Genomic DNA, 21,644 nt, shown 5'->3' with positions numbered 1-21,644 from the left:
TGGAAAAGACCTTTGAGATCATCAAGTCCAACCTATCACCCAACACCATCTCATCAACTAAACCATGGCACCAAGCACCCCATCCAGTCTCTTCCTAAACACCTCCAGTGGTAGTGACTCCACCACCTCCTTGGGCAGCGCATTCCAATGGCCAATTACTCTTTCTGAGAAGAATTTCTTCCTACCATCCAGCCTAATCCTCCCCTGGCACAGCTTGAGACTGTGTCCTCTTGTTCTGGTGCTGGTTGCCTGGGAGAAGAGACCAACCCCCACCTGGCTACAACCTCCCTTCAGGTAGTTGTAGACAGCAAGAAGGTCTCCTGTGAGCCTCATCTTCTCCAGGCTAAGCAAACCCTGAATGCACAAAGTCTCACTTTTCATTTATCTCAAGACCTGGAGGCCCCATTATCATGTCAGCTCACTTACTCAACCTGCCTTACTGAAATCCTTATGAAGAGAAATTAAAATTATTTTTTAAAAAAAAGGCAAAAGAGGGAGTCACAGCTCAAATATCCCTTCATCAATTGCCCTCTGACATCTCTCACTCAGAGGTTGGAGCTTGCAAAATGAGTTAGTGTAATAAGCTCAATATGTACAGCAGATGGCATGGACATTAGAATAAAAGTAGATTAAATAAAACCTCAAATGATTTGCAATGATTTATAGCTATTGATCTCTCTAAAGCATTTCTCTCCCTTTGCTGGGGGTAGAGGAACAAAGGGAACATTAGCCAGCTGCTTTGTTTTATATTAGGATAGGATAGGATAGGATAGGATAGGATAGGATAGGATAGGATAGGATAGGATAGGATAGGATAGGATAGGATAAATCAGGTTGGAAAAGACCTTCAAGATCATCACATTGTCCAGAAATGTTGACTTCACCACCTCCTGGGCAGTCTGTTCCAATGCCTGACCACTCTTGCAGGAAAGAAATTGTTCCTAATCTCCAATCTAAACCTCCCCTGGTACAATTTCAGAGCATTTCCTTGTCATTCTGTCATCTGATACCAGGAGAAGAGACCAACCCCCACCTCACTCCAACCTCCTTTCAGGGAGCTGTAGGGAGCAATGAGGTCTCCCCTCAGCCTCCTATTCTCCAGAATAAATAATCCCAGTTCCCTCAGCTGCTCCTCACCAGACCTGTCCTCCACCTTTATTGCTCTTCTATGGACACAGTCCAGCAACTCCTCTGGTCCTATGATTCTATGATGATGTACTTTCTGCAGGCAATTAAGATTCTTAATTGGGAAGCAGCATCTCATTGTGCTGGGTGCTTTTCCAGGCCTTCAGAGGATCATCTGCTGAAGGACAGGACATGCCTGAAATGAGTTTTACATGCCCAGGTGGAACAAAAATCTGTGCAAAACCCTCAGGAACATAATTTCTTAGGAGTTTTTGGTGCTGGTTCCATTTTCTCTTCTTAAAAGGTGCCTGATGTTTTGTAAAATTAAAAGCATCATCTGCAGAGTTTTATCACTGCTTTAGTCCAAGTTTGATCTGAAGTTACAGCAGACTCATTCCACGTGCTGTGAATAAAGATAAAGCACCAAGAAATAATGGCAAATCCCCCACCTGGAACTCCAATGGAAAACCTTTGCTGGAACCATTTCCTGCCAGCTCCCTCAGTCTCTCCTCGGAAGGAAGATTGTTCCACTCCTTTAATCATTTTTGTGGCTCTGTGTTGGACTCTTTCAAGCAGTTCCCTGTCCTTCTTCAGCGGGACATAGATCTTTTAATTTAGAAGTCATGATGTGAATATAAGGGAGAAACAGAATCCAATTATTTCTATCTTTAATTAAAATAAATAAATAAAGCAAGAAACTCCTGGAGACTTTTGCCCCCAACACAACCAAGCAAAAAAAGGCTACACATGAACCTTTAGCTGCACCAGGGGAGGTTTAGGCTGGAGGTTAGGAAGAGGTTCTTCACAGAAAGACTGGTCATTGGAATGTGCTGCCCAGGGAGGTGGTGGAGTCACCATCATTGAAGGTGTTCAGGAGGAGACTTGATGGGGTGCTTGGTGCCATGGTTTAGTTGATTAGATGGTGTTGGGTGATAGGTTGGACTTGGTGATCTCAAAGGTCTTTTCCAACCTGGTCACTTCACTTCACTTCACTTCACTTCACTTCACTTCACTTCACTTCACTTCACTTCACTTCACTTCACTTCACTTCACTTCACTTCACTTCACTTCACTTCACTTCCATTTCTTATTCTATTCTATTCTATTCCATTCCATTCCATTCCATTTCTTATTCTATTCTATTCCATTCCATTCCATACAAAACAACAAACCACTCTAACATAAACACATTTAGTTATACTTCAGTGGAGCTAAAAGGTGGTGGGTTTATGATAAATCCTTGAAGATATATCATAAGAAGATCCTGGGACATTGCTCCCGAGAGGAGTGGCAGCTTCCAGGCTGATAATCTCTTTGTGGTACAATAAAAGCAAAAATAGCATTGGCTGAGTGCTGGGAGAGCTTCAGGATAGTTTCTGCGCCATCTAAATCCTCAGCAAACCCACTTCTCTAGAAGTCAGTCTTTCAAACAATGCAACAAGAGGTTAGTGGGAGGTAATTCCTGCTTTTCCAGGAGAAGGAAAACAAGACAAGACAAAATCACACACACACAAACCCCCCCTCAAACAAACAAATAAACAAACAAAACCCCCCAAACCCAAAGCCTCCTGTGGCTTGAAGACATGAGAACATTTTTGTTTTGCCTCTGCTTTGGGATTCTTAAAGGTTAGAAGAGGCAGAAATCATCAGTAGGTAGGAGCAACTGAAAACAAGGCACTGAAAAAGAATGGAAATAATAAGGTAAAAGGAAAGGAATCGTGGCTGGTTCTTGGATATTGTTTAGGTTCTTAAAGGTTAGGAGTGGCATAAATCACCAGTGGGTAGGAACAGCCCAAAAGAAGCTAGTGAAAGAAACAAAAAGAATTAAGGTGAAAGAAAGAAGTCATGGCTGGACCTTAGATTCTGACAAGCTTTTGCTGCTGTTTCTACAGGCTTGTTTTTCAGACCTCCCCCCCTCCAGCTGTGTTAATGAGGCATGAAGTGACCTGCCTACTTACTTTCTGGCTTCATACATAGCAATGGGACAGCATGCTGAACAGCTGGCCCTGTGCATCGTGTGGTGGATGGGATGCACACACTGTGCAACAGACGACTGCAACATCTCTGAGAAAGCAGGCAGCAAATTCCAGGCTTGTGTTTGCTTTGGGCAGATAATGACATTTTCCCCTCAAGCAAGCTTTGCTTTCCTTTGCTCCACAGCATGTTCAGCAGGCATCACGATGAAGTGGCACATACATTGTTCTAACTGAGTCTCTTAAATTTAAGGAGGAATGTCTCTGTAGCTACATGGGGCTCAGTAGAAATTCCCCATGAACTCCACACATTTCACTTCCATCAGTGTTTGCAAATGGCAAGCAGCTCACATATATGCCAGCTTCATTTGCAGAGCTCTGCACTGTTTGTTGAAGTGAGGCTTTTCTCCCTTGCCTCTTGTAGCCTTTGGCCATTCTCTCCTATGCTTCTCCCCATTTGGGTATGGTGGAATGGAATGGAATGGAATGGAATGGAATGGAATGGAATGGAATGGAATGGAATGGAATGGAATGGAATGGAATGGAATGGAATGGAATGGAATGGAATGGAATGAATTGGAATGGAATGGAATGGAATGGAATAGAATTAACCAGGTTGGAAAAGACCTTCAAGATCATCGTGTCCAACCTATCACCCAACACCATCTAATCAACTAAACCATGGCACCAAGCACCCCATCCAGTCTCTTCCTAAACACCTCCAGTGATGGTGACTCCACCACCTCCTTGGGCAGCACATTCCAATGGCCAATCTCTCTTTCCATGAAGAAATCTTCTCCAAAATCCAGCCTAAACCTCCCCTGGCACAGCTTGAGACTGTGTCCTCTTGTTCTGGTGCTGGTTGCCTGGGAGAAGAGACCAACCCCCACCTGGCTACAACCTCCCTTTAGGTACATGATGGTGTGAGGTCTGCAGTTGTACTTGATGATGATAGAGGTTTTTCCCAAGCAAAATGATTCAGCACCCAAAGGGTGCTTACAAAAACCCCAGGGAGGGAGTTTTTAAAAGTGTTGTTGTGACAGGATGAAAGGGAACAGATTGAAGCTTGAGGAGGGTAGATGTAGATTGGATGTTAGAAAGAAATTCCTTAGAGTGAGGGTAGTGAGACAGTGGAACAGGTTGCCCAGGGAGGTTGTAGATGCCTCCTCCCTGGAGATGTTCAAGGCCAATTTGAATGAAGCCTCAAGCGACCTGGTCTAGTGGAAGGTGTAAATGGATGGGGGTTTGGAACTACATGGTCTTTAAGGTCATTTCCAATCCAATCCCTTCTCTGATTCTCATTATGAATGTTGCTGGAGAGTCTTGAGGATAAACTGAGGAGGGCTTTTCCACCAGTAGTACATCTAGAAGAAAGTGTCTGCGCTGTTGGATCTGTGAGTTAGCACCACTTATGTGATTTCCTGCCCTGCTGCAGGGAGGTTTGTTTTTCTGTCCAGCATGTGTTCTGCATCCACGTTCCAATAGCTGCTGTGCTTGCCTTTCAAGTATCACTGTGGCCACAGTAAGTGTGCAGGTTCCCTGTGGTGAGAGAAATGTGGAGCCAGGCAATGGAATCTGTGGGCAGCTGATGTAGACACAGGATGAGGTGTGCTTATGATCTGTGTGAGCCGGTAGGAGAAATGAGTAAGAAACAGAGCAGGATGTAACCCCTGATTTGGAGTAATATTGCATCTGCTCCAGCTCTGTACACAACTGCATCTTCCTTTACCTCTTGAACAAAACCCTGCAGAGATTCCCTTGGAGAGCACAGTGGTCTAGGAAGAAGCAAAGCTTCACTGGAAACCAATTGCTTTCCAGTTATGAGCTTTCCGTCTCCTTCCAAGAGCAACACAGTAAAACAATACAGCTGCATACCTGCCTACAATGTAATGGAAGAGCAAATTACTCTCACAAAGGAGATATTGTGCTGCTGTAGCCCAGAAGACACTGTGAAAACTCTATGGGAGAGCTGTGTGGGTTGCTTTGACATAGCCAGGAAAAGCATCCTCTGTGCATAAGGTGAGAAGACAGCTTTTAAACTGTGAAAGCAGCTATTTGTAGAAGTGTTCTGAGACTCCCAAATCAAGTGGTGAGCCTTAAACTAGGGGACACAATCAGAGAGAGCTGTGACAGGATTCATAGATTCATAAAATGGTTTGGGTTAGAAGGGACCTTAAAGATCATCTAGCTCCAACCCTTCTGCTATGGGAAGGGACACCTTCCACAAGACCAGGTTGCTCAAGGCCGTTTCCAGCCTGGCACTGAACATGTGCAGAGAAGGGCCATTCACAACTTCCCTGGGCAACCTGTTCCACTGTCTCACCATCCTCATTCTCAAGAATTTCTTCCTAACATCCAGTCTAAATTTCCCCTCCACAAGCTTCAATCCAGTCCCCCTCACCCTATCACAACAAGCCTTTGTAAAAAGTCCCTGCCTGGCTTTCTTGTAAGTCCCCCCTCTTCAGGTACTGGAAAGCCTAATGCAGGATTCCTCTCCTTAGGCCATACCAAGTTACATTTCCCATCCATGGAGAATCATAGAATTATTTCAGTTGCAAAAGACCTCCAAGATCACTGAGTCTAACTACAACCTAGGACCACCATGGCCATTAAACTGTGTCCCAAAGAGCCATAGCTAGACATCTTTCAAACACCTACAGGGAAGGTGATGCCACCATCTGAAGCCTCAGAATTTCTCAGGAGCAAATGTACAGAGTGACTGCAGCCAGGAGGAAGTTGGTCTCTCCTCCCAGGCAACCTGCACCAGAACAAGTGGACACAGTCTCAAGCTGTGCCAGGGAAAGTTTAGTCTGGAGGTGAGGAGAAAGTTCTTCACTGAGAGAGTTGTTAGCCATTGGAATGTGCTGCCCAGGGAGGTGGTGGAGTCACCATTACTGGAGGTGTTTAAGAAGAGACTGGATGGGGTGCTTGGTGCCATGGTTTAGACGATTAGATGGTGTTGGGTGATAGGTTGGACTTGATGATCTCAAAGGTCTTTTCCAACCTGGTCAATTCAATTCTATTCTATTCTATTCTATCCTATCCTATTCTATTCTATTCTATTCTATTCTATTCTATTCTATTCTATTCTATTCTATTCTATTCTATTCTATCCTATCCTATTCTATTCTATTCTATTCTATTCTATTCTCATCTACTCTACTCTATTCTATTCTATTCTATTCTATTCTATTCTATTCTACTCTATTCTACTCTATTCCATCCTATCCTATTCTATTCTATTCCATCCTATCCTATCCTATTCCTAAAAGTATAGGCATTTGTGCTGGTTTCCCATTGTGATGGTGATTTTTAACTAGCAAGGGCTTTTTTTGTTCTTATCAATATACTCCTGTAGGAAAGGAAATTTCAGGGCTGCCTTTGGATGTAGTGTGTAGAAATGCTGTTCTGGGATTTTTTTGTATTAAGAAAAAGGAGACTCTGCAGGCCTTGCTCTGATTTTGTTCTCTGGCATCTTTGTGAGCAATAGTGCTGCAATTGAAAGGTACAGTCCTTGAAAGAGGCTCTGCCCTACTCATTTACAGGGGGAAAGTTGCACATACTGTATGCAATTCTTCATAGGCCTTTTACAGCTTTTCTACATACCAGTTTCCCTCAGAGACCACAAAGAAAAGGTCACAGTCATTGAAGTTTGAAGATACCTGAAGGGAGGTTGCAGCCAGGTGGGGGTTGGTCTCTTCTCCCAGGCAACCAGCACCCGAACAAGAGGACACAGTCTCAAGCTGCACCAGGGGAGGTTTAGGCTGGAGATGAGGAGAAAGTTCTTCCCAGAGAGAGTTGTTAGCCATTGGAACGTGCTGCCCAGGGAGGTGGTGGAGTCACCATCCCTGGAGGTGTTCAAGAGGGGATTGGATGTGGCACTTGGTGCCACAGTTTAGTCATGAAGTGTTGGCTGACAGGTTGGACTTGATGATCTCTGAGGTCTCTTCCAACCTTATTGATTCTATGTTTCTAATATACATTTGTAGTGAAGGTTGATTCATTTCCTGTCTTTCACAGGATTTCTGCTGCAAATTTCAAACTGTAGTCTGGGTGGTGGTGGTGTCTGTACTGGATTTGGGTTGGGGTGTTTTTTTGGTGGTGGTGTGTTTTGGTTTGTTGTGTTGTGTTTTGGTTTGTTTTGTTTCATGGCTTTTTTTCTTGTGTGCAAAATCATCCTGCTGGAAAGCAGGACCTTGGAGTCCTGGTGGACAAAAAGTTATCCATGGGACAGCAATGTGCCCTTGTGGCCAAGAAAGCAAATAGTTTCCTGAGGTGCATTAAGAAGAGTGTGACCAGCAAGTCAAGGGAGGTTCTCCACACCCTCTACTTTGACATGGTGAGACCACATCTGGAGTATTGTGTCCTATTCTGGGCTCACCAGTTCAAGAAGGACAGGGAAGTCCTGGAGAGAGTTCAAGGATGAAGAAGGAACTGGAGCATCTGCCTGGTGAGGAAAGGCTGAGAGACCTCCGGCTGTTTATCCTGCAGAAGAGAAGGCTGAGAGGAGACCTAATAAATGGTTACAAATATCTGAAGGGAGGGTTTCAAGGAGAAGGGGCCAGTCTATTTTCAGTGGTGTCCAGTCATAGGACAAGGGCCAATGGACACAAACTGGAACACAGGAATTTCCACCTCAGTATGACAAAAAAAATTACTCACTATAAGGCTGCTGGAGCACTGAACCAGGCTGCCCAAAGAGATTGTGGAGTCTCCTCTGGAGACTCTCAAGGCTTGCCTAGACACATTCCTGTGTGACCTGCCCTGGCTGATCCTGATTTGGCAGGGGCATTGGATTCCAGAGGTCCCTTCCAACCCCTACCATTCCATGATCACGTTTTCTCAACCTAAAGCTCCATTTTCACTTCCTGAAGCAAAGTGATTGAGTGTGCCATTTAATTATTTAACAAGTAAAAGCTAATGGACTTCCTATAATGTGGGTTTTAATAATTTCCTAAAGCATCCTTCTCTGTGTAGCTTTGTGTGGTTCCTTTCTGTCCTCATAAATCAAGCCTCATGACCAACTGCAAGAACACCTGGGGAACAGAATGCAATGCTGTCAAGAAATTTCTTTATACCAGGTAATCATTCACTGCAACTTAACAAAGAAGTAAATGAAAGAAAAGCAGAGAAGGACAAACAAGTTCTTTTTCCCATTGTAGTAAGACCTCACATCTTAGACTATTGCCCTTTCTCCTGTCAGCTCCATTTTTGGGGGATTGTTTTGCTTAAATGGAATAGAGCATGTTTAACTTGGTAATAGAAAATACAGCTGAAATCACAGAATCACAGAATCACCAAGGTTGGAAGAGACCTCAAAGATCATCGAGTCCAACCTGTCACCACAGACATCATGACTAGACCATGGCACCAAGTGCCACGTCCAATCCCCTCTTGAACACTTCTGGGGATGGTGACTCCACCATCTCCCTGGGCAGCACATTCCAATGGCTAACAACTCTCTCTGGGAAGAACTTTCTCCTCACCTCCAGCCTAAACTTCCCCTGGTGCAGCTTGAGACTGTGTCCTCTTGTTCTGGTACTGGTTGCCTGGGAGAAGAGACCAACCTCTGCCTCAATACAACCCCCCTTTAGGTAGTTGTAGAGAGCAATAAGGTCTCCCCTGAGCCTCCTCTTCTCCAGGCTAAGCAACCCCAGCTCCCTCAGCCTCTCCTCATAGGGCTGTGCTCCAAACCACTCACCAACTTTGTTGCTCTCCTCTGGACTCGTTCCAGCAAGTCAACCTCCTTCCTAAACTGAGGGGCCCAGAACTGGACACAGTACTCGAGGTGTGGCCTAACCAGTGCAGTGTACAGGGGCAGAATGACCTCCCTGCTCCTGCTGGCCACACTGTTCCTGATGCAGGCCAGGATGCCATTGGCCCTCCTGGCTGCCTGGGCACACTGCAGGCTCATGTTCAGCCTACCATCGACCAGCACTCCCATGTCCCTCTCTGCCTGGCCGCTCTGCAGCCACTCTGACCCCAGCCTGTAACACTGCATGGGGTTGCTGTGGCCAATGTGCAGAACCCGGCACTTGGATGTGTTCAATCTCATGCCGTTGGACTCTGCCCATCTGCCCAGCCTGTCGAGGTCCCTCTGCAGAGCCTCTCTACCCTCCAGCAGGCTTGCCACCAGGCTTGGTAGAGTTAGGTAATGGCTGGACTCAATGATCTTAAAAGCAGTTTCCAGCCAAAACAAACCTCTGATGCCGTGACATTGAAGCACTCCACACATACAGAGCATCAAGTAGTTTCAGGAGGATCCAGCAATCATTTACACCTCAAAACCCTGTTAAATTAGCACAATAGTAGAAAAAACAAACAATGGAAGTAGAAAGAAAAATCCAATGTAGTCATGGTCTAAAAATGGCACAATTCAAATAGTGGAAACAGGTGGAGATGGCTCAACGAGCAGCTCAGTGGATTACTCCTGGATTACACTTAAATCTGTGTTCAAATCCTAGTTTTAACTGCAACTGAAATAAGTCTGATGACGTGAAATTTGTCTGCAATAGGAGATAATCCAAACTGCTACAGACCTCAAGAGTTAGAAGAGGTTCTCTGTGTTCCTAAGTGACTTACAGGAGGCAGGCTCTGCGTCCATGTGCAGTCCCAGATCCTCCATCTGTCTTTTGACTTATCATCTTACCTCAGCAGATACACAAATCTGACCATGGCAGTTTGCTTACAGCACAGCTGGGGAGGGAAAAAAAAATGTAGGAATTGAAACAAACAAACAAACAAACATTTTCACATAATCTGGAGGACAGTAGAGTGTCTGTGAGGATGATTGAAAGAGGTGATCCAAAGTGTAATATTTATCTACAGTTCATCATGTCAAAGCAGCTGCTGTCTCAGTGAAACACTAGATCAGGTTGCCCAGAGCCACATCCAGCCTGGCCTTGAAAACCTCCAGGGATGAGGCTTCTACCTCCCTGGGAAACCTGTGCCAGTGTCTCACCACCCTCATGGAGAAGAACTTCTTCCTGACACCCAATCTGAATCTAACAATTTCTAGTTTTGTTCCATTCCCTCTAGTTCATTACCTGACACCCCAAAAAGTCCCTCCTCAGCTTTCTTGTAGCCCCCTTCAGATACTGGAAAGCCACAATAAGGTCTCCTTGGAGTCTTCTCTTCTCCAGACTGAACAGCCCCAACTCTCTCAGTCTGTCCTCAAAGGAGAGATGCTCCAGCCCTCTGCTCATCCTCATGGCCCTTCTCTGGACACGCTCCAGCACCTCCAGGTCCTTCCTGTAACAGGGGCTCCAGAACTGGACACAGTTCTCCAGGTGAGGTGTCACCAGCAGAGTAGAGGGGAAGAATCACCTCCCTCGACCTGCTGGCTATGCTTCTCTTGATGCAGCCCAGGATGTGATTGGCTTTCTGGGCTTCAAGTGCTCACTGCTGGCTCCTGTTGAGCTTCTCATCCACCAGCACCCCCAAGTCCTTTTCTTCAGGGCTGCTATCAAGCCAGTCCCTGCCCAGCCCATAGCAATGCCTGGGATTGCCCCAGCCCAGATGCAGGACCTTGCCCTTGGTCTTGTTGAACCTCATGAGGTTGTCATGGGCTCACCTCTCCAGCCTGTCCAGGTCTCCCTGGATGGATTCCTTCCCTCCAGTGTGTCTGCTGCACCACACAGCTTGGTGTGGTTAGCAAACCCACTGAGGGTGCACTCAATGCCACTGCCCATGGCACCAACAAAGATGTTAAACAAGACTGTAAGACCTTCTTAGTCAAAGTTAGGCTAGAAAGGGAAGGTAAGAGAAGACAAATCAAAGGAGAATGTCACTCTGTGTTAGAGCATTGACCATGATAACCCAAAGAAGGATCCCCTCAGATCACTCAGGAGCGGTATGTACCTGCAAAGAGAAGTGTGAGAACCTGACATGTAAGCATGACACTCCCTGACCATTGTACCAGCCTCCAACTGCATTCAGCTCAGGGGATTTCCTGTCCCTGATATGGTTTCCCTAGTAACTCTCAGTAGATCTGCTCTCCAGTGGCTTATCTCATCCATGTCCTTGGAACCACGTCAAATTTTTCATCCACAGACTTGCTTACATCTGTAACAGCATGACTGTTGTTATGCTTTGGGTCTCAGCATTGGCTGATTCCTTTGACTGGCTTTCTCCTGACCTGTTTCTGTGACCTAGCATAGGTTGGAAGTTGTAAGGGGTAAGGCATAGTTAAACAGAAAGCTTGCATGTTCTGACACAGAGTGCTAGAAGTCCCAAATTCTTCTTAACAGCTCTAAGAGGCCAAGAGGTACAAATTGAGGTAAGCTCAGCTTTGTTTGGCTCAATATTTGATAGATTCTGTCCAGAGCAGTTTTATAAACTGCTTTTCATGTCATTATTAGTGGTTTTACTCATGTTGTTATTATGGTTTTAAACTAGAGCAGGGTAGACAGAATGGAATAGACTTAACCAGGTTGGAAAACACCTTTGAGATCATCAAGTCCAACCTATCACCCAACACCATCTAATCAACTAAACCATGGCACCAAGCACCCCATCCAGTCTCTTCCTAAACAACTCCAGTGATGGTGACTCCACCACCTCCCTGGGCAGCACATTCCAATGCCCAATCTCTCTTTCTGTAAAGAACTTCTTCCTAACACCCAGCCTAAACCTCCCCTGGTGCAGCTTGAGACTGTGTCCTCTTGTTCTGGCTCTGGTTTGCCTCTCTCTAGTGCATTAATTTCTACAAATTGCTGCAACAAAAGCTTTAACCAGAAAGGTAAATGTGGGGAAGGAAATGTAGGCAAAATATTTGATAAAGGTAGTTGTAGACAGATGAAGATTAGACATTAGGAAGAAGTTCTTTGCTGTGAGGGTGGTGAGACACTGGAAGTGTTGAAGACCAGGCTCGATGAGTCTTTGAGCAACCTGGACTGGTGGAAGTGTCCCACTGGAACCAGATGATCTTTAAGATCCCTTGCAACTCAAGCCATTCTATGGTTCTATCATTGGTGTGTTTTTCGGGTGTGGCTGGCTGACAGAAAAAAAGTTCTGCTGCAAGGTGCTGTTCATTTGGCAGAGAGCTCCTTCTGCCAGCCTTCCTACTCCCAGCTACAATGACAGGCCGACTCTTTTGCAACTTAGTGCCTGAAACTTGAGCAATATTTATTTCTAAATGCTTGCCCAACTGTCAGTGTTGCCAAGCATCTTAAAGGTCAGGCAGATTCAGTGTGAAGAGGCTTTTCTGTTGCTTATAAAAATTATGTAAGGCACATCATACTTTTTCATCTTTGTGCTGCATTAGTTTGTACCTAATGGACTTCATTTAACTGATTCAATAATTACATGGCTATTATTTCTTGTAGTGGTGGTTTCAAGCAATGCAGAATCATAGAACTTTTGAGGCTGGAAGAGACCTGTGAGATCATCAAGTCCAATCCCTCACTTTTGAGATCATCAAGTCCAATCCCTCACCTTTGAGATCCTCAATCCAATCCCTCGCCCAGAGCTCACAATCCCACCCTGCTGCTAAGCCACTACCACTAAACCATTTCTGTCAGAACCACATCCACATGTCATTGAAATACCTCCAGGGATGGTAACTCCTCCACCTCCCTGGGCAACCTGTTCCAATGCTTGAGAACCCTTTCTGTGAAGACATTTCTCCTAATATCCAACCTAAACTCTCCCTGGCACAATTTGAAGCCATTTCCTCTCCTTCTATCAGCTGATAGTGGGGAGAAGAGACCAACCCCTACCTCACACCAACCTCTTTTCAGGGAGCTGTAGAGAGCAATGAGGTTTTCCCCTCCATGGCCTCTTCTCCACATTAAGCAACCCCAGTTCCCTAAACAGTTCTTCATCACACTTGTGTTCAAGGCCCTTCACCAGCTTAGTTGCTCTTCTTTGGACACACTCCAGCATCTCAATGTCCTCTTTGTAGTAAGGGGCCCAGAACAGAATAGAATAGGAGTAGCTGTGTTCCTCTGGAAAGCAAGGGGTTTTTAACCTCACATTCCTAGCTAGGGTAATGCTGTCTCCCTTTCCCTCTCAGAGAACAGGAGAGCAAACAACCAAATAAAATTGACATACAACCACGAGTGTCTTTTGACACACAGCTTGCTTGTTTTTGCTTGCACATGAGCTGATAACATGCCAAGACCACCATGGAGGTCCAGGCCATGGACTGATTGAGGAACAAGAGAGCGGGGGAGGTGGGTGTGAAATGTCCAGAGAAGGAAAAAGAACAAGCCTGCCTCTGTGAAATGGGAGGGGTGGGAATGACAGATAGAAATTGTTGTATTAAGAACCAGCTTCATTTTAAAAACATGGGGGCCCCATGGTTTTATTAAGTGTCCATACAGTGGTTTGAAGTGAGAACTGGCAAGGGAGGCCAGACCCTTAGGAGCTCAGACTGAATGCTGAGGATAAAACATGCTGATGAGAAGAAGCCAAAATATTGAGCCCTTGTATGATTTGGGAACATAAAGAGTTCAAGCAGAGAAAGGAGCAAAGTAGAGCTTTTTGAAGCCAGCAGGGTGCTCAGGTGGCAAAGAAAGCCAACAGCATCCTGGCCTGGATCAGGAATAGTGTGGCCAGCAGGAGCAGGGAAATGATCATGCGGCTGTATGGGGCACTGGTGAGGCTGCACTTCAAGTACCGGGTTCAGCTTTGGGCTATCCCTGGAGGTATTTCAGAAAAGTGTGGATGAGGTGCTGAGATCCATAGTTTAGTGGCAGTGGCTTAGCAGTAGTGCTGGAATTATGAGCTCTAGGTGAGCACTTGGAACCTGGTGATCTCATAGGTCTCTTACAGCCTTGACAGTTCTATGATTCTGTGTAAGTTCATGGCTTTCTCTTCGCCCTGCAAGCACTCTGGTACCACAGCCTCCTTCTGATGGAATGGAATGGAATGGAATGGAATGGAATGGAATGGAATGGAATGGAATGGAATGGAATGGGATGGGATGGGACGGAACGGAATGGAACGGAACAGAACAGAACAGAACAGAACAGAACAGAACAGAATAGAATAGAATAGAATAGAATAGAATAGAACAGAACAGAATAGAATAGAATAGAATAGAATAGAATAGAATAGAATAGAATAATCCAGGTTGGAACAGACCTTCGAGATCATGTCCAGCCTATCACCCAACACCATCTAATCAACTAAACCAGGACACCAAGCACCCCATCAAGTCTCCTAAACATGTTCAGTGATGGTGACTCCACCACCTCCCTGGGCAGCACATTCCAATGGCCAATCTCTCTCTCCATGAAGAACTTTCTAACATCCAGCCTAAACCTCCCCTGGCACAGCTTGAGACTGTGTCCTCTTGTTCTGGTGCTGGTTGCCTGGGAGCCCAGCCCCTGCCTGTCTACAACCTTCCTTCAGGTAGTTGTAGACAGTCCCCCCTGAGCCTTCTCTTCTCCAGGCTAAGCAACCCCAGCTGCTTCAGCCTCTCCTCATAGGGCTTGTGCTGCTCACACCCCTCATTCCATATCTGCATACTTCAGGGCTCTCAGCACACCTCATGTGTGAATTACTAATCCAGCAAGAGAAGTTCACAAAAGAGACAGTGCTGTGTTAGCAGAACTTGGCTCTTTATTCCCCCTGGTGACAAACACAGCTCCCTAAAGCCTATGCTAGATCTCTTTCAAGATGATTTACATGCATGTAGAGAAAGCTAGGCCATTCCTTGGGTGAAGCTGTAGACTTTGCTGGGGAGGATCTCACAGAAGATGGGGCTAGATGCCCCTCAGAAATCAATAAAGAACCACAAGATCACAAAACCAAAGTTGCATTCAAGCTGTCTGTGGCAAGGAGCGGGAGGGGGAAGAATGAGTCAACCCTGACAATGTATTCATCTTAATGAGGACAAATATTTATCCCAAACAAAATTAACATATCAGCAAATGCAAGAGAGGCATATCATTAACAAAAGGCAAGGGAATTGGCACAACGCTGATAAATTCTTTCATTAATAAAATAGATGTTTTAAACTGCCCAAATGAGTACATTTTTTATCCACAAATTGTGCATAATTTCACATGCTAATTAAAGACATGGGCTCCACAGTTATTTACATGGCAATTAAATCCACAGTGCCAGTGACCCAGTCGAGTTAACGTTCACCTCAAGTCAAAAGTAAGCTGCGCCAATAAGGAGATGCACACCATCAGTGGGGCCTTGGCTTAAGCAAACAGTGCAGTGGAGAAAGTTCTGGGAATTATGAATGACTTTGAAGTGTGTTAAAAAAAAATAAATGAACAGCAAAATGAAATGAAAAATAAAACACTCAAATGTTTTATTAGAGACTCGGATTCCAAGCTAAGTTAGGTCAACAGTGATGGGAAGAACATGAGCACAGCAGGTGATGGCAATACAGCTGGCTTTTGCAAGGCAACTTCATCTGCTCTACAAATTCTGAGGCAATGGAAGCTCTGCTCTTACAGCCCCATGCAAGAGTCCTCCAGATCCTCCAGGTATCATGGAATCACGGAATGCCAAGTTGGAAAGGACCTCAAGGCATCATCTGCTCCAATCTTTCTAGGCAATAGTGTAGTTGAAATGAGCTGGCCCAGCACCCTGTCAAGCTGAGTCTTCAATGGAGAGGAATCCACTGCTTCCCTTCGGAGATGATTCCAGTGTCTAACTGTTCTCATGGGGAGACATTTTCTTCTGGAGCCCAATGGGAATCTCCCCAGGAGTAACTTGTCCCCATCACCCCTTGTCTTTTCCATGTGACTCCTTGTAAAAAGGGAGTCTCTGTCTTCATGGTAGCCACCTTTTTTAGAATCAGAGAATCATTAAGCTTGGAAAAGACCTATAAGAGCATCATGTCCAACCATACCCCAACAAGCATAACTACTAAACTGTATCCTGAAGTACAACAACTACATGCTTCTTGAACACCTGGTAGCTGGTACATTGTAATAAGGTCTCCCTTAAGCCTTCTTAAGGCTAAACAAACCAAATTCAGCCTTTCTTCATATGGCAGGTCTTCCTATTTCAGTTGGAAGAGACCTCTAAGATCATTGAGTCCAGCTGTCAAGCTAACACCACCATGGCCATTAAAGCATTTCTCTAAGTGCCATGTCCACACATTTCTTGAACATCTCCAGGGATGATGACTCCACCACCTCCCTGGGCAGCCTGTTCCAATGCCTGAATACTCTTCCAGGAAAGAATTTTTTCCCTAATATCCAACCTAAACCTCCCCTGGCACAGTTTCAGGCCATCTTCTCTCATGCTTATTCATCCTACACAGAACAGACCACCAACATCTTATGGCTCAGGGTTACAGGAATGTAGCTTTTTAATATATTTTCTTTTGCAGTTACTTATTAGTGCTTAATAATGCAAAATGCTTCTGAACTAATGATTCACAGGATACACTTGGATATGATTGTAGGCCCTCCAGTTCCAGAAAGATATTGATAGGCTGGAAGGCATTCAGAGAAAAGCAACAGATGTGTTTAAAGTACTGGGGGGACTGATTTATGGAAGGAAATCAGCAGAAATAAATATGATCATTGTGGTGTGGCTTTGACCAGCTAGAATAAAAGGGGAGGGCTGATGTGACAACAATGGATGGGGTATCTGAAAGGTGCAAGTTCCATTTATGGAAAGGAATTTGTGTGCAGGTCATCCAAGGGCTAATACAGTGGGATGTAAAAATTGTGGGTAGAAGACTCAGGGTGGGGGGAAATAAATCCAAAATGACTAGTCAGCAGAGTTACATCCCTGGAGAAGTCAATTATTTTAGACAAGCTTTGGCAGTACACTGGGGGCTGTGCCATAAGGGAAAAGTCCTACACAATCAAGAAGAGAGAGCTGATAATGTGCTCTCTCTCTAATTTCAGTAACTCATCACCCCAGCTTCATCCTTTCTGCTCTCACAGCTCTCCTGCTCACCTTTTTCCTTTTCAGGTCTTTAATGTTAAAAAATCCATCTGCCACAACAAGAAGAAAGTTTGGGGCTGTGGTGTTGTTATGTTATTATTATTATCAGATGTTGTTGTTGTTTTTGTTGCTGTTGTTATTACTATCATCATCATCATAATCAGATACAGAGTTAAGGGTTGGTCTCTTCTTACAAGAAAAATAGAAACAGGAGAAAAGGAAATGGCATCAAGTTGCACCAGCAAAGCTTTAGATTGGACATGAGGAACAATTTCTTCCCCAAAAGGGTTGTCAAGCCTTGGAACAGGCTGCCCAGGAAAATGGTGGAGTCTCCTTCCCTGGAGATGTGTAGATGTGCTGCTGAGGGGCATGGTTTAGTGGTGGCCTGGCAGTGCTGGGGTTCATGGTTTCTATTGCTCAGTTAATAGTTACCAGGACTTTAAATAGTATAGAGTAGAGTAGAGTAGAGACCTTCAAGATCATTGCATCCAACCTATCATCCAACACCATCTAATCAACTAAACCATGGCACCAAGCACCCCACCAAGTCTTCTCCTAAACACTTCCAGCGATGGTGACTCCACCACCTCCCCAGGCAGCACATTCGAATGGGCAATCATTCTCTCTATGAAGAATTTCTTCCTAACATCCAGCCTAAACCTCCCCCGGCACAGCTTGAGACTGTGTCCTCTTGTTCTGGCGCTGGTTGCAATACTACCCAGCAAAATGGTTTCACAGCTTCTACAAATAAATGGATTATATTTATGTTTTATCACGAGTTATATCTGGTTCTTGGGAGCAGTGCATGGTGCCAGATACCTCTCTTCTCATCCAAGCTTTCCTCTGCAAGCGTCTCTAGTTGCAGTTAGCTCAGCTTCTCGTCCCATGTCAATGAAATGCTGAGTGTGCTTGGTTTAGATGCCCAGCATCCTTCATGACTGGCATTTCTAGCCATACTTCAGCACAGAGCCATGTCACTAAATCATAGTGTCACTAAATCAAGCCTGGCACTGAATTTATTTCATAATAAACCCTTCCTGATACAGCTCTGCTGATTTTGTCTCAATCTTTCCTAGGTTTGAATATTTTATCTGCATGATTGAAAGCTTTCATTTCATTTTTTTTTCCCTTTTTATATGGAATTTCCAGCATAAGAAAAGTGATCCTGATATTGGCTCCTTCTCTCTGCTTTCAAGCATGACATTTTTCTTGGAATAGACTTTGCCAGTAATGGAGTCAAGCAAACATCATTTCAGCCAAGGTCATAATTTTGGACTGAGCAAGGTAACAGATCTGTTTATGTGCAAGTCCAACAAAAGCTCTTACAAAGATAGCATTTTCTAGTGATTATTAGCAAAGCCACCTTGCAAAACTCACCCAGATCCTATGGCTTTGGCTGGAGTTCTTGGTACCTGAGGGAATCTTTCACTTCACAGTCCCAGTTAAAATGAGAATCCAGTTCCTGAATGGACATTAAGAGCACTCTTCCAGGATTATATCATCAGTAACAATCAAACTCAGTTCTTTATAAGAGCTTTGTAAAAGCATTTTAGAGAAGAAAGTCATTTCATTGCTTCTGTGTCCCCTTAAGAAATCCACTCCTTGTCCTGGAGGGAAGAGCAGTGAGTTTTCTCTCCTTTATCAGTGGTATTGTCTAATATACCCTTCAAGAATTCCAACAAAAATCATTGCCAAGAAATCCATTCTGTCCTTTCAGTACTCTCAGAATCTTGAAGCCATGGTTTAGTTAGTCATGAGGTGTTGGGTGATAGGTTGGACTTGATGATCTCTGAGGTCTTTTCCAGCCTTATTCATTCTGTGATTCTATGATTCCTGAAATTAATGACTTGTTTGATATGGTTTGTCTCTAACAAATCCCCACTGACTGTTAACTCTTCTTGTGTCCCATATTATTTACACCTAGGTTGTTGGCTTCTTCCTGTAATCTGCCTTCCTCCTCTTTTATAATGACAGCCGTTTTGTTTGTCCTTCTCCTGTCACTAACATATGTTGTTTTCTGTGAATGATTCCTTCCTTCAATCTCTTTTGTGAGTTCCTTTTATGTACCTTTATTTTCTTGTCAGATTTGTCACATCTAGACAAGCAAAGGCATTGTATGACTTGGAGCATGTTCTGTGTTGAACCAATTTCTGCATGATTTTGAGTAAGTAACATTAATGAAGAAGCTGTCACAAAGCTGGCTTGCCAGGAGCCTTCTGATTTTCCTGATATTCTTATACACTGGATAAAGCAGAAGCATTTGAAAGGAATTAGCTTTAAGCCACAAGCATAAAACTTCAGATTATGTTCAAGCATAGCTAAAACTCTTCTAGTATGTTAGAATGGAATGGAATGGAATGGAATGGAATGGAATGGAATGGAATGGAATGGAATGGAATGGAATGGAATGGAATGGGAGGAGAAGAGAAGAGAAGAGAAGAGAAGAGAAGAGAAGAGAAGAGAAGAGAAGAGAAGAGAAGAGAAGAGAAGAGAAGAGAAGAGAAGAGAAGAGAAGAGAAGAGAAGAGAAGAGAAGAGAAGAGAGAAGAGAAGAGAAGAGAAGAGAAGAGAAGAGAAGAGAAGAGAAGAGAAGAGAAGAGAAGAGAAGAGAAGAGAAGAGAAGAGAAGAGAAGAGAAGAGAAGAGAAGAGAAGAGGAGAGGAGAGGAGAGGAGAAGGATAGGATAGGATTAACCAGTTTAGAGAAGACCTTCAAGATCATCAAGTCCAACCTATCATCTAATCAACTAAACCATGGCACCAAGTGCCTCATCCAGGCTCTTCTTAAACACCTCCAGTGATGGACCTTGGTTTTTTCAGTGTCTGAAACAAAGAAGGCAAAGATTTTATTTTATTTTTTCAGGGAAAAGGCAAAAACTTTCCTAAAAAAAAAAATAAATCCCCAAATATTTAATTACTTTCTAGGGAGGAAAGGAAATAAAAAACAGAGAGGGAAAAAAATAATTCAAGTGTACTAAAGCACTGCTCTTTTGACAATGGAAGCGGTAATTTCACCCACGAAGTTACTTTTATAGTTTCAAAACTTGTTCTTGGCCACCTCCCAGATATTTATAGCCCTTCTGCAATATCTCTTTATAAGAAGTATCCAGCACATAGCCAACCTTGCAAACCCTTGCACGTGTGTTGAACTCTGTGGTGTAGTTAAGCATGGGAGTACTAGCAACACTGAAGCCCCAGCATAAGAAGGCTGGAGAAGAGGAGGCTCAGGGGAGACCTTATTGCTGTCTACAACTACCTGAAAGGAGGTTGTAGCCAGGTGGGGGTTGGTCTCTTCTCCCAGGCAACCAGCACCAGAACAAGAGGACACAGTCTCAAGCTGCACCAGGGGAAGTTTAGGCTGGAGGTGAGGAGAAAGTTCTTCCCAGAGAGAGTTGTTAGCCATTGGAATGTGCTGCCCAGGGAGGTGGTGGAGTCACCATCCCTGGAGGTGTTCAAGAGGGGATTGCACGTGGCACTTGGTGCCATAGTCTAGTCATGAGGTCTGTGGTGACAGGTTGAACTTTGAGGTCTCTTTCAACCTTGGTGATTCCGTGATCCTGTAGTGTACATGTAGAATAGTCACCAGGAGACTGAGGGTTAAAATAGAAACTGGTGATGTCTAAAAATCACAGAAGACGACAAGGAGGCACTTGAAAACCAAACAGAAAAAGAAAGCTTGCACCACAGCTCAGACCAAATTAAAGCAGACCCGCAGAACATCTGGTCAGGAGATGGTGAGCTAGCAGCTGAGTGGCAGCATGTCTCACATGCTGACAGGTAGTCAAGAGAAGGAACATTTCAGGTGTACTCAGAGGCTCCAGCTTAGCTAGCTGGGGTTACCTGCTCTGCTTCCCAGGCTTCAGCTGGGGTGCTTTACATGCCTGTGCTCTTAGAGAAAGCAGCCCGTGAAGAGGAGGCAGGAGACGATGGGAGGGAAGGTAGGGGGAGAAGACTGCAGCAGAAGCAGACACAGAAGTGCGTGGCATGGGGCATGGGGCAGCACAGAAGAATAGAATAGAAGAAGGTGGGTAGGTCACAAGTAGTTACAGATAGAAATATAGCAGAAGGCTTGGCTGTGTAAAGGAGCAGAAAAGTGAGGTCAAGCATTGATTGGACCAACTTTGGCTGCTTGACCAGGCTCCTCAGAGAGGTTTTCCTTCTCTGGAGAATTTCCAAACCTTCCAGGATGTGGTCTTCTGTGGCCTGCCCTGGGCGATCCTGCTTTGGCAGGGGGATTGGATTCAAAGTCTAGAGGACCCTTCCAACCCCTACTGTTCTGCCTGGGAGAAGAGACCAACCCCCACCTGGCTACAACCTCCCTTCAGGGAGTTGTAGAGAGCAATAAGGTCTCCCCAGCCCCAGCTCCCTCAGCCTCTCCTCACAGGGCTGTGCTCGAGAGTGAATGTGGTCTTTTTAGTGCGGAAAAAATGAATGCTTAGTGAGACTAAAAAAGATCTACTGGAACTTTTCTAAATGTTGCAAGATATGGGTTTGAAATATCTAAAGGACTTTTTCTCACCTAAATTCCCTCAAGTCTCTGAGTATCTAAGGGAGGCTTAGTCTTCTAAGGTGTAACTAAGGTGCCTTTGAATATTTGCAGGAGTTGCTTTTGCTCTGACACATCTGTTTGAAAGGAAAGGTTGCAAATCCATTATGCACTGACAAACCCACAGAAAAGAA

This window comes from Dryobates pubescens, chromosome 8 (genome assembly GCF_014839835.1).
Source record: "Dryobates pubescens isolate bDryPub1 chromosome 8, bDryPub1.pri, whole genome shotgun sequence".
NCBI lineage: Eukaryota > Metazoa > Chordata > Aves > Piciformes > Picidae > Dryobates > Dryobates pubescens.
This window is presented reverse-complemented; position numbering follows the sequence as displayed.